The 14,256-nt window shown below is 46.7% G+C and overlaps 1 long non-coding RNA gene across 1 annotated transcript in view; it reads left to right on the top strand.

The window, feature by feature from the left end:
- Positions 1-12,642, top strand: part of LOC138246362 (uncharacterized) — a 58,310-nt gene extending 45,668 nt beyond the window's left edge. The window contains exon 3 of the long non-coding RNA XR_011194267.1: positions 12,300-12,642. This is a non-coding gene — a long non-coding RNA (uncharacterized lncRNA). The remainder of the gene's footprint in view (positions 1-12,299) is intronic.
- Positions 12,643-14,256: the final 1,614 nt, after the last annotated feature.

Below are 14,256 nucleotides of genomic sequence, written 5' to 3'. Positions count from 1 at the left end.
CTCTAATCCAGGGCCTTAAGAAATACATTATCTCTCCCATCCATCGGTTGCCCTGCCAACCCCCACCATCTTCAAAACAAGCTCCATCATTTTCAAAGCTAATACTTCCAACACCCTGCTTATCTTGCAGACAAGCTCACCATCTCTGGTGGTTCTTAGCACATCCACAGCCAGGACACCCTCAGAATGCAGACTAAAAAGTGTAAAAAAGAAAAAGACAGCAGGCCTTTTCCAGCTATATTCCCGATTCTGAAACAACATCCCTGTATTCATCAGGCCCACCCCAACATTGCTCCAATATGGGAAAGAGTTGAGGATGGATCTCTTTAAAGAGCGCTATGTCAGTTTGCATCAACTGTCCACAACCCAGCTTCACCTCCTATTACTTGCTACCTCTACGCTGCCTTTTTTTGCTAGGTTCATGCTGTAGTTTTACCATATGCATGCATACAGACATACATTGTTATAAACATTCATACAGGATGTGACAGTGTAGTAGATGCGGCTTTAAAGGACCGGAACACAGGGTGGTAAGGTTGTTCCTTTATTATAAGCAAAGCAGTACCAGGAAACAGGTCCGTTCAGGAGAGACACCAAGGCTCAACTAACACAAGGAGACTACATCATAGACCTTGGAATCTCCTTATGTCATCGGCTCTGTCATCCTAAATAAAAATAGGAACACACTACATATCCCCCCTCTTTATCCCTAAAAAAAAAAAAAAAACAATGAATACAAAAAAAAACAAAATACAAAAAACAACAGCCCCGAGGAACTACCCATAGTTATTTGAAGATGCCGCTATGTGTCCTAACACAAAATCTTTCAACCAACTAGGAGGTGTCACCTTCCTTTTTCTTTCCTGTGACACAGCATCCGAGTATTCCAACACCTGGTCAGATTCACTAGAATCACCACTTTCAGAGTCACCAATCATCCTCTCATCTCCACCCAAAACCGGACTATCCTAAGTAGACGCAGGCACACTCTCTTTCACTCCTGAAATTCTATGACCCTTCACCTCGTCCTCTAACCATTCAGTCCTTCCCTTCTCATACATCTTGCCATTCACACAGCCATCATTACAACCAAATGTTTGTCCATTGTTAAGTAAGACCACTCATTTAAGATTCCAAACCCTACCATCACTCAGTCTGACGCCATTATGCAGCACCTCCATCACTTGTTCTGGCTTAAAGTACTGACTCTCACCTTTCCTCACCTTATAAGGTTTCTTAACCCGAACCCAATCTCCTACGTTAATCTTAACTGGCTTGACATGATGAAGTTTGTCATAATAAGACTTAGACTTCCCCAATGACTTGTCCAAACAATCCTTCACCAACTCCATAGACCAGTGCTGAACACTGGTATTAACTAACCACACTGGGTTATATTTGCTTCTAGGATTTCTTCCCCTCATGATAACAAAAGGACTCAGTCCTGTCACTGCATTCTCAGTAATTCTATATGCCCACATCGCTTTGAAAACAGCAGTATGCCAATCCTCGCCTCTTTCCATAGCATACTGAATAACACCCTTGACAACTCTGTTAAACCTCTCTACAGCGCCATTTCCACCAGGATTGTACAGGGATGTAGTCTTGTGTTCGACCCCCACTCTCTCAAAATACTTCTTTGCTGCTTCAGACACAAATTGCACACCATTGTCACTCAGTTAACTTAGAAGGGATACCTTCAGATAAAAATACCCTGTCCAAGAACTCCAACACATTGGTGGTATCGGCTCTCTCAATTATCCCAATTTCCGGCCATTTAGAAAACAAGTCAATGAGAACCACCACAAATTCCTGAGCATTACCAACTGGTCCTAAAAGATCCACAGCAGCATATTCCCATGGTTGCTTGGGTAAAAATGTTTGCTGCATAGGTGGTCTCAGGGTACATAAACTCTTATCGGCAGAAGAACACACTTGACAGAACCTGACGAATCTCTCCACTGATTTATCTACCCCTGGCCACCAAAACAAATCCTTAACCACAGTTTTGGTCCTGACAATGCCAAAATGGCCCTCATGACACAATTACAAAATTGCTCCCCTCACACCATATGGAGGAATGATTTTATCCCCTCTCCAAACAACATCCTTCACAACAGAAAGTTCATTCCTAACTTCTCAGAAGCACTTACATTGTTCCGTTAACTGGTCCTTCTTAGGCCACCCTTCCAATACATATTTGAAAACAGACTGCAGTATGGCATCCTCCTCCATTTCCTTCCTCCAACAATCTTTACTAAGTGCAGGACGACCGGACTCTTGTACAAGAGCAACACTCCACTCATACCACGGATCGTCAACACACTTTTCCAGCGGACTTGGTAACCTAGATAGACAATATGCCATCACATTGTTCTTTCCAGGGACATACATGATGCGATATGTGAAATCCTTCAAGCGCATGGATAGTCTTAGTATTCTTGCTGAAGCTAGTACCCTACCCTTACATGTGAGCAATTTGATTAGGGGTTTATGATCACACCGAATTGTAATGTCCTTACCCCACACAAATGCACGGAAATGCTCCAGTGCCCAGGTGCAAGCTAAGGCTTCCTTTTCAATGACTGAGTACTTTTCCTCAGAAGGAGATAATGATCTGGAAGCAAATAATATGATTCTTTCCTTCCCGTCCCCATCCCTCTGAGATAAAACAGCACCCAGTCCCTTATTGCTTGCATCCGTGGTGATAAAGGTATCCAATTTGGGGTCAAAACTTTCTAAATTTGCTACTTTACTCAAATCCCTTTTGATGTTTTCAAACTCTCGTTCACACACTTCATTCCATGCAAATTGTGAATTCTTTTTAAGTAATAACCTTGAGTTATAAACTTTGCTTGCAAAATTTGGAATAAATTTGGCACAAAATTCTGCCATACCCAAAAATGATCTTACCTCCTCCTTAGTCATAGGAGATGACACATTTACAATAGCATTCACTAATGACGCCTTAGGTTTTACCCCTTCACCACTGATTTCATGCCCCAAATACTCCACATTTCTCTCTGCAAATTTACACTTGCTCAGTTCTACAGTTAAAACTTTGTTCCTCAACACCTCCAACACATGTTGCAACCTCTCATCATGCACACTCCTATCCTTTCCAAATATTAAAATATCATCCTGGAAACACATCACGCCCCTGGATTTCCCAAACAATTTGTGCATTAAGGGCCAGATGTACGAACCGTTTTGCATCGCGCAAACTGCAAAAATCGCAGTTTGCGCCATGCAAAACGGCCATCGCGATGCACATTCCCATTTTGCAAGTCGGTACCGACTCGCAAAATGGGAATGCGACTCGCAAATAGGAAGGGCTGTTCCCTTCCTATTTGTGACTCGCACCGCGATGCAGAATTGCTTTGTGACCGCAAAATTGGTCGCAAAGCAATTCGCAGTTAGCACCCACTTGAAGTGGGTGCTAACTCATTCGCAAAAGGGAAGGGGTCCCCATGGGATTCGCAGAAGGTGTCTGAGACACTATTCTGCATACGAATTTGTGAATCGGAAATTGCGAGTTGCACTGACTCGCAATTTCCGATTCGCAAATTCGGATATTGCTACATCTGGCCCAAGCGTTGAAAAACTGCTGCAGCTGACGCTAGTCCAAAAGGCATCCTCTTGTATTGGAAACACCCAAAAGGTGTGATAAAGGCTGTAAGTTTTTTCGATTCCATTGACAAGGGAACCTGTTGATAGGCGGATGACAGGTCAATAGTGGAGAACCAACAGGCTCCCTTGAGGCTAGAGACCATCTCCGTGATCTTCGGTAGAGGAAAACGATTGATAACAATATTGTCATTCAAGTATCTTAAGTCCACACATAAGCACATTTTTCCATTGCTGCGCCGAGCAATCACTATAGGTGAAATCCACTCCAAACTTTTTATCGGTTCAATTACATCCATTAGCATCAATTTTTCCAATTCCTTTGAGACTTCCTCTCTTATCATCATCGGCACTGATCTAACTTTATGGATTTTGGGTATTGCATCTCTCTTTAATACAATTTCGTGCTCGAAACCTATTAATTTTCCCAGTTGTTTAACAAAAACCTTAGGAAACCTTCCTTCCATTTCTGAGGCCAATGAATGTTTATCACCCACCACCAACAGTTTTTCTTTGCCATTGGGATCCAAAATCATTTGTAGATGTCCTTGATCCTTCCAGCCTAGAACTGATGGTCCTTTTTTAGACACATATAACTTTCCCCTGGCACTTCTGTTTTTGATGTTGAACAAAAGCCACCTGAACCCTAATAAGTCAATTTTTTACCCAGTGTAGCTTTCTGGTTGAATGTCCGGTTGTAGTAGTTGCGTGCCTATTTTCTCTACAAATGTTTTGTTCCATACATCCTCATTCACTATTGTGAACGGCCAGAGTCTGCATACATTGTAATGGAAATCCCCCCAATTTCCAGGTCACATACAGGTTTCCCTTTGGTATTCGTCTCAGTTATGTTAAGAATGAAGTTTCCATCTTCTGCAATTCATCTGGGCTCAACTGTTTTTTCTTCATCATCACCTCTCACAAAATTGTCAATTTCATAAATATACTTGACTACCTTATTTTTGTTTCTGCATACTTTTGCAAAATGGCCTACAACACCGCATTTGCTGCACCTTAGCTTTAAAGCTGGACATGACTTGGCGTATGCCAGATGTTCCTTACTGTCACCTGTAGCATCTTCTCTCACCCTCACCACTTTGTAAACTTTTCTGCTCCTTCACCGTTCTGCGATTTGCCACTTTGTAAATACCATCCCCACTTTTCCCTGTAGATCTTAATTCTGAAATTCTGAAACGCACCTTTCAGAAATCTCTGCCTTCCTTACTATAGCCAAGATTTCATCCAGTGGAGAATCGCCATTTATCCACAACCTTTCTTGGATAGATTGATTGTTAATATGCATGACCACTTGATCCCTAATAAGCTCAACATGGATCGAACCGAATTTGCAGTCAAGGGCCAATTTCTTTAAGCCTGCAACATAGTCATCTACCGGTTCTCCTTTTTCCTGTTTCCTCTGGAAAAATTTGTAACGGACAATCCCAACGCGAACCTTAGGCACAAAATATTTATCCAGGTCTTGCATTGCAGCATTAAAGACGCATATATCGCCACTTATAGGACCCTTCAACATTTTATTTTATGTTTTTAAACCCATAGGTCCCAACGAATGTAGCAAGATCCTTTTTTTCTGTTGTGCAGCCATTTTGTTCTCCACATCGATGGCACCTAAATAATTTAAGAAGTAGTCTTTCCATTCCACCCACTTGATAGGTGATGTGCTACCAATAGCCCAAAATGCTTGCGGAGGAACGATAGTAAAATTTGGTTGCGCCATATTGCACCTTGCCTGAGTGCACAGTTCGAATAAACTTGCAGACAATGTTCAAACACTCCCCCCCCGGACCTGTTTCCTATTATCACCAATTCCTTTATTGCAACGGTGAAGGGTTATTTAATTATACTCCTGGTTTATTTGCTTTTATATACATTTATATGGTATATAACTGTTCCGATACTGTGTTATACTGTGTTATTTTTTTTTTTAGAGGCACGCTCCGATGCCTCTCGTATACTGTGTCTCCGTTCTCTTGGAGACACGCGCGTGAGAGATAGTTCACATTTTAAAAACAATCACAGCGCAGGATGCCGTGTCTCTGTTTCCCTGGCGACACGAGCGGCAGCAAGCTGAGCATCACTGTCGACAGGCAACGCAGATTCTTGGAAGCCGCGTCTCCGTTTCCTTGGAGACGCGTGCGGACGTAAGGATTTCCACTCGAGTTGGCGTCTCCGTTTCCCTGGAAACGCGTGCGGATGTGAAGGTTTCCGCTCGAGCCGGGAACGCGTGCGGAAGCAACGGTCTTTGCTTCCGCTCGCGCCCACTGTGCCGCAGTCTAGAAGGAAATAGAAAAAAACCGAAGAAACCAAAAGTAGATTAAAAACAAATCACCTGCACAGACGTCTTGACGAATCTCAGCAGGAAACGCGGCTGAGAAGGTGAATTTCACAATTGGTAGAGGATCGCAGGCCAGCCGCTAAAGTTCCACCTCATCGCCAAAATGTAGTGGATGCGGCAATGAAGGACCGGAACAGAAGGTGGTAAGGTTATTCCTTTATTATAAGCAAAGCAGTACCAGGAAACAGGTCCGTTCAGGAGAGACACCAAGGCTCAACTGACACAAGGAGACTACAACGTCATAGACCTTGGAATCTCCTTATGTCATCGGCTCTGCCTTTAATTCTGCTGATAAAGGATTAGCAAACAGAGCAAAATGCTTTGTTTTGGGCGAGGACACCCAGGAGATTGGTCTGTTGCTATTTATTTTCTTCTTGGCATAGGACACACTTCTCTTCAGTGAATTCTTGATCGTACAACAGTGTGAAAGGTCTCATTTTGTCTGATTGTATTCTACATGACTTTTCAGAGTTGTTTTGCAGATCTCATGGAGCATTTTGACATCTTTTGAGGGCTGTACTTTGTTTTGTAGGTGACCTTTTGGGAGGCCATTAGGAAATAGCAGAAATGTAGTTTGCCTCTTTTCAGTCAGCTTTGATGTGATGTTGTGGTTGATGGAGAGAGATGGGGATGGCAAAGTTGTCTACCCAGTGTAGGGCTATTAGGGGATTTCAGTGGAACAGAGTGAAGACTGGTAGGATGAAGTCAAGCATGTTGCCCTTGATGTGGTTTAGTTTGGTGATGTGATAGTTGACTGAATATGTAGGAGTGTGTAGGGTTCCTTCATAGTCTTTGTGGTGGAGTCACTGGGTATGTTGAAGTGTCCAAGGAATATGAAGCTGAAGTAATATAGGTTGAGATGATGAGATTTCTTCTATCAAGTTTCTTTTTGGTATTGAGGGGGTCTACTGCCGGAAGCGTGCCAGAGGCAAGCCCGTCTGCGCCCATCCGCGCCTGGACCGCGCCCAGCGCCAGGACCCCTGGCCCCCGACGTTGCCGGCCCACACGACGGACTTACGCCGCCACCACCCTCAACGCACTCAAACCCGACGTGAACCCCGCCTGCTACCGCGCCACCCCGAGGCGCACCCACGGACCCTTCACCTGCCAAGCCTGCAATTTTACCTGCCTCCGGACCTGCACCGCACCTGAAAGGCCAAGCACCAGCAACAACCACCTCAAGTGCATCCTGCTCAACACCCGCTCCGTCCACAGACACTCCGTCGAACTCTGGAATTTGCTCGACACAACATCACCAGACGTCGCCTTCCTCACGGAAACCTGGATGAACGCCTCCTCAGCCCCCGACATCGCCATAGCCATCCCGGACGGATACAAGATCACCCAGAGGGACCGCGTCAAAAAGACCAGAGGAGGCATCGCCATCGTCCACAGGAACGCCATCCGCATCACGACCAACTCCGACGACACCCTCACCGCCGCCGAGCACCTTCACTTCCAGATACACACCGACCCCAAGACCACCCTCAGAGGCACTCTCATCTACAGACCCCCGGGACCACGCACACAATTCAGCGAAGCCATCGCAGACTTCATCAGACCGCACGCCCTCACCTCCCCTGACTACATCCTCCTAGGGGACCTCAACTTCCACCTGGAGAACAACACTGACAGCAACACCACCACCCTGCTGGACAACCTCACCAACCTCAGACTCAAGCAACTGGTGAACACCCCCACCCACTACGCCGGCCATACGCTTGACCCCGCCTTCCTCACGGAAACCTGGATGAACGCCTCCTCAGCCCCCGACATCGCCATAGCCATCCCGGACGGATACAAGATCACCCAGAGGGACCGCGTCAAAAAGACCAGAGGAGGCATCGCCATCGTCCACAGGAACACCATCCGCATCACAACCAACTCCGACGACACCCTCACCGCCGCCGAGCACCTTCACTTCCAGATACACACCGACCCCAAGACCACCCTCAGAGGCACTCTCATCTACAGACCCCTGGGACCACGCACACAATTCAGCGAAGCCATCGCAGACTTCATCAGCCCGCACGCCCTCACCTCCCCTGACTACATCCTCCTAGGGGACCTCAACTTCCACCTGGAGAACAACACTGACAGCAACACCACCACCCTGCTGGACAACCTCACCAACCTCGGACTCAAGCAACTGGTGAACACCCCCACCCACTACGCCGGCCATACGCTTGACCCCGTCTTCTCCTCCAGCAAGCACATCTCCTTCAGCCACTCCACCGGACTTCATTGGACTGATCACAGCTGCGTCCACTTCAACTTCAGGAGAACCACGACCCACCACCACCCGCAACAGGCTCCCCGCAGGAGCTGGAGCAAGATCACTGCCGACCAGCTCACCACCTCCCTCAGCCAAAACCCTCCCGCCACCGCAACGGACCCCAACGAAGCAGCCCGCAACTTCACAAAGTGGCTCACCAACTGCGCCGACGATCTCGCACCTCTGAGGAACCCACCCAGCAGACCCGGCAGCAAGAAAGCCTCGTGGTTCACCAACAAACTCAAAACATCCAAGAAATACTGCCGCACCCTCGAGAAAGCCTGGCGCCACGACCAGACTACAGAAAACATGACAGCCCTCAAGAACGCCACCCGCATACACCACCAGCTGATCCGCACCACCAAAAGAGCTACATTCAAAGAACGACTGGACAACAACACCCACAACAGCAAGGAACTCTTCAGCATCGTCAAAGAGCTCTCCAACCCCAGCGCCGGAAACAACGACATCACACCCTCGCAAGACCTCTGCGATTCACTCGCCTCATTCTTCCACCGCAAGATCGCTGACATACACAACAGCTTCGGCGCACAGACCGTGCACCCAACCACCGAACCAACGCCCCCCACCACCACCCTCTGCAACTGGACCCCGGTCAGCACCGAAGACACCACCCGCACGATGAACACCATCCACTCCGAATCCCCTGCCGACCCCTGCCCCCACCACGTCTTCAACAAGGCCGACTCCATCATCGCACCCCAACTCCGAGACATCATCAACATCTCCTTCACCACCGCCACCTTCCCGGAGAGCTGGAAGCACGCTGAGCTCAACGCCCTCCTGAAGAAACCGACAGCGGACCCCACCGACCTCAAGAACTTCCGCCCCATCTCGCTCCTCCCTTTTCCTGCCAAAGTCCTCGAGAAGACCGTCAACAAACAGCTCGCCGCCTTCCTCGAGACCAACGGATCCCTCGACCCCTCACAGTCCGGTTTCCGAGCCAACCACAGCACCGAGACCGCACTCATCGCAGCCACCGACGACATCAGATCCCTGCTCGACAACGGGGAAACAGCTGCCCTCATCCTCCTGGACCCGTTCGACACAGTCTGCCACCGTACACTGATACAGCGCCTCAGCAACACCGGAATCCAAGAAAAGGCATTGGAATGGATCATCTCGTTCCTCGACAGAAGAACCCAGAGAGTCCGCCTCCCCCCGTTCCGGTCCGCAGCCACCGAAGTCATCTGCGGCGTACCTCAAGGATCCTCGCTCAGCCCCACCCTCTTCAACGTCTACATGAGCCCCCTCGCGACCATCGCACGCCAACACAACCTCAACATCATTTCCTACGCCGACGACACCCAGCTGATCCTCTCCCTCACCAACGACCCCGCCACCGCCAGAGCCAGCCTACACGAAGGAATGAAAGACGTCGCCGAGTGGATGAAGAACAGCCATCTGAAACTGAACTCAGACAAGACGGAAGTCCTCATCCTGGGATCATCTCCCTCCGCCTGGGACGACTCCTGGTGGCCCCCTGCCCTGGGCACCACCCCCAAGCCAACGGACCACGCACAAAACCTGGGCTTCATCCTGGACTCCTCCCTCTCGATGACCAAACAAGTCAACGCCGTCTCGTCATCCTGTTTCAACACCCTGCGCATGCTCCGAAAGATCTTTTGTTGGATCCCCACCGAAACCAGGAAAACGGTCACCCAGGCGCTCGTCACCAGCCGACTGGACTACGGGAACGCCCTCTACGCAGGAACCACAGCCAAGCTTCAGAAAGGACTCCAGCGAATACAGAACGCCTCCGCACGACTCGTCTTGGACATCCCCGCTACGCCCACATCTCCGCCCACCTGAGAGACCTGCACTGGCTCCCCGTCAACAAGAGAATCACGTTCAGACTCCTCACCCACGCACACAAGGCTCTCCACGACCTGGGCCCCAAGTACCTCAACAACCGCCTCACCTTCTACACGCCCACCCACCAGCTGCGATCGACCAGCCTCGCCCTCGCCGCCGTACCACGCATTCGCAGAACCACCGCCGGAGGAAGATCCTTCTCCTACCCTCCCCATCCACCTACGGCAGACCCCGGACCATCTCTCCTTCAGGAAGCAACTCAAGACCTGGCTTTTCGAGCAGTAATGGTCCCCCACCCAGCGCCTTGAGACCCTTGCGGGTGAGTAGCGCGCTATATAAATTGTTGTTGATTGATTGATTGACTGTCAGATACGGTGAGCGGGAACTGACGGATTAGGAACTCCAAAGACTTCGGTATCTCTGTGTGCTGAAGCTAGAAAGACTTGTGGATGATGGCCCTTCCCATCCTATTTTTCGAGTGTGTTTTGTTGAATGTTGAAGCCCGCTAGGATGAGGATGTTGAGCATTTTCTTTGGATGTGATTGGGAACCATGTTTCAGTGATGAAGAGCACATGTTGGTTGTGCTGTATGATAATGTGAGTGATATCTGAGGCAAATGTGACCTCAGAGTGTGTGCTGAAAGTCACTGTTGGTGGAGTAAGTGTGCTGATAATGGCCATGTGGATGAGGTTGTTGGTGTTAGATGTGCTGGGCAGATGCTTCAGTTCACCTGGTCTAGGTATGAGTATAGTGATGTAAAATGCTGTACTGTGAGTGCGACACTGAGGGGCAAGAGTTCTGGCCTGGCCCTAAGCCCATCTAGTCACCAACATACATCAAAAGGAGTTGTCCTTGTCTTCTTATGTGGTGATGACATCCGGATGATGGAACACATTGGGCTGAAAGGGGAGTTCCAAACGTTTCATAGTGAAGCTTCACTTACACATGGAGCGAAGGAAAGAAGTGCATAGGTCTCATATTTGCTCCTTGGTAGCATATTAGTGTGCAGGTTTAAGCCATATGTGTGGTTGTAAGAGTTAATCCGTACTAGATGGGTACTGGGTAAGTATTTTGCGTGAGGTCTGGAGGGGATCTCCAAACGTTCTGCGGTAAAACTTGTTCCTGCACTTGGGTGCACTTAGGTGTGTCATACCGTACTAAAAACTTTGAAATTGTGTGTGTCTGGCCAAGTGCTGATACAAAATGTTCTGTCTAAACAATTGAGGTTCCAGCGAGGTCCACAACTGTGCACAGCGTTCCCACGCTTGAGTTGGGTGTGTCTGCGCCTAACAAAGCAGTAGGTAAATACAGCTCCTTCCACGCCTGCCAGTGCCTCCTGCAGCTGTTCTCCTTCATTCACAGCCAGTGCTTCACCTTAGGTCACTTATTCACTGCCTTCTGCACTCCCAGTGCCCCTTGCAGTTACTCTCTTGTCCTGCTTCTGCACAGCAGGGCTCCCTGAAGCGATGCTATTCTCTCTCTTCTGCACTGCCAGTCATCCTGCAGCTGTTCTCTCCTCTCCTTCACCCACAGCCAGTGCTCCCTCAAGGTAATTTACTCCAGTCCAAGGTCACCTTGGACTGGGTTCTCTTGCTCATGGGCATTTGAGACCATATCTAGGCATACTATGGTTGTGCCTGTGTGAACAATCGTTGTAGCTAGCAGATGACGAGGATGAAGGGCCATCAAATCAAGGTAATGAAGTGAAGCATGGCAGCATCAGGGGAATTAAGAGATCTGCAGGAAGCAGGATGCATCTACCAGACTCGGGTTCTGTGTTTTGAAAGATTATCATATTACTTGTCTCCGGAAGACTTGGCCAGTGTCCCCAATTTATTTGGTAAGCTATCAGCCTTTTTAAAATCAGAGCACCGCATTGACAATCATGGTATGCTGATGGCGACTTGATAATATTTATATTCCTATCTCTGAATTGTGAATTAGAGGACTTTGTCCTGTCTTACGCTGCACTCAGGCTTCTGAAGTGAAGATTTGTTCAAGAGACTTAATAGCCGTAAAGTACTACAGTAGTTTTTTTCAGTACTGCCAGGCTCCCGGTTTTTGATGGACTTGCTTCCCCTTAGTAAGATTTACATAATGCAAGATGACAAAATTGTTGAGATCATATCAAAGAAGATTGTGTCACCTTGAATAAGGATAACTCTGTATTTACTGTGTCTGACCTTGTGTTTTCATCATCTCAGGCTCAGCTGGCACCAAAGAATCCACTTGAGGAACAAGAGTCGAGGTCCAGGTGAGGTGCACATGGACTTCTAGGAATAGGACACGGTTCTCTGCCACTCAACCCCCACCCACTAGCAACTGATGAATCATGCAGCGAACCAACTCTCCCCAAGAAGCCTGGCATCCTTCCATCAAGGATTCAACCTGGACGCTGTCATTTGATATCCGTTATTGATTCTCCAATCAAGTTCTCGAGCAGCATGCTCTTAGCCAGAATTTAGAAAAGGGCTGAGGACGAGGGAATTCTTTCTGAGGGAAAGTTCGTTTTCAGTAAAAATCTCGGAATAAACGAATATCGTTTTAGCCTTTTGCCTCTTTATTTTTAAGTATGTGGTAGTAAGACACAGTTTGATATAAGTATGTGGTGGTAAGATACCGCTTGATATAAGTATGTGGTGGTAAGACACAGTTTGATATAAGTACGTAGTGGTAAGACACAGTTTGATATAAGTATGTGGTGGTAAGATACAGTTTGATATATGTATGGGGTGGTAAGACAGTTTAATATGAATATGTGATGGTAAGACAGTTTGATATAAGTATGTGGTGGTAAGACACAGTTTGATATACGTATGTGGTAGTAAGACACAGCTTGATATAAGTATGTGGTGGTAAGACAGTTTGATATAAGTATGTGGTGGTAAGACACAGTTTGATATACGTATGTGGTGGTAAGACACAGTTTGATATAAGTTTGTGGTGGTAAGACACCACTTGATATAAGTATGTGGTGGTAAGACAGTTTGATATAAGTATGTGGTGGTAAGACAGTTTGATATAAGTATGTGGTGGTAAGAAACAGTTTGATATACGTATGTGGTGGTAAGACAGTTTAATATGAGTATGTGGTGGTAAGATACAGTTTGATATGAGTATGTGGTGGTAAGACAGCTTAATATAAGTATGTGGTTGTAAGTCAGCTTGATATAAGTATGTGGTGGTAAGACACAGTTTGATATAAGTATGTGGTGGTAGACACAGTTTGATATAAGTATGTGGTGGTAAGACACAGTTTGATATACATATGTGGTGGTAAGACAGTTTGATATAAGTATGTGGTGGTAAGACACAGTTTGATATAAGTATGTGGTGGTAAGACACTTCTTGATATAAGTATGTGGTGGTAAGACACCGCCTGATGTAATTATGTGGTGTTAAGACTGCTTGATATCAGTATGTGGTGGTAAGACACAGTTTGATATACGTATGTGGTGGTAAGACACAGTTTGATATAAGTTTGTGGTGGTAAGACACCACTTGATATAAGTATGTGGTGGTAAGACAGTTTGATATAAGTATGTGGTGGTAAGACAGTTTGATATAAGTATGTGGTGGTAAGAAACAGTTTGATATACGTATGTGGTGGTAAGACAGTTTAATATGAGTATGTGGTGGTAAGATACAGTTTGATATGAGTATGTGGTGGTAAGACAGCTTAATATAAGTATGTGGTTGTAAGTCAGCTTGATATAAGTATGTGGTGGTAAGACACAGTTTGATATAAGTATGTGGTGGTAGACACAGTTTGATATAAGTATGTGGTGGTAAGACACAGTTTGATATACATATGTGGTGGTAAGACAGTTTGATATAAGTATGTGGTGGTAAGACACAGTTTGATATAAGTATGTGGTGGTAAGACACTTCTTGATATAAGTATGTGGTGGTAAGACACCGCCTGATGTAATTATGTGGTGTTAAGACTGCTTGATATCAGTATGTGGTGGTAAGACACAGTTTGATATAAGTATTTGGTGCTAAGACACAGTTTGATATAAGTATGTGGTGGTAAGCCAGTTTGATATAAGTATGTGGTGGTAAGATACAGTCTGATATAAGTATGTGGTGGTAGGACACCGCTTGATATAAGTATGTGGTGGTAAGACACAGTTTTATATAAGTATGTGGTGGTAAGAC

The sequence above is a fragment of the Pleurodeles waltl genome, chromosome 7 (genome assembly GCF_031143425.1).
Source record: "Pleurodeles waltl isolate 20211129_DDA chromosome 7, aPleWal1.hap1.20221129, whole genome shotgun sequence".
NCBI classification, from domain to species: domain Eukaryota; kingdom Metazoa; phylum Chordata; class Amphibia; order Caudata; family Salamandridae; genus Pleurodeles; species Pleurodeles waltl.
Note: the sequence above shows the minus strand (reverse complement) of the source record. Positions and strands in the feature narration are given on the sequence as shown.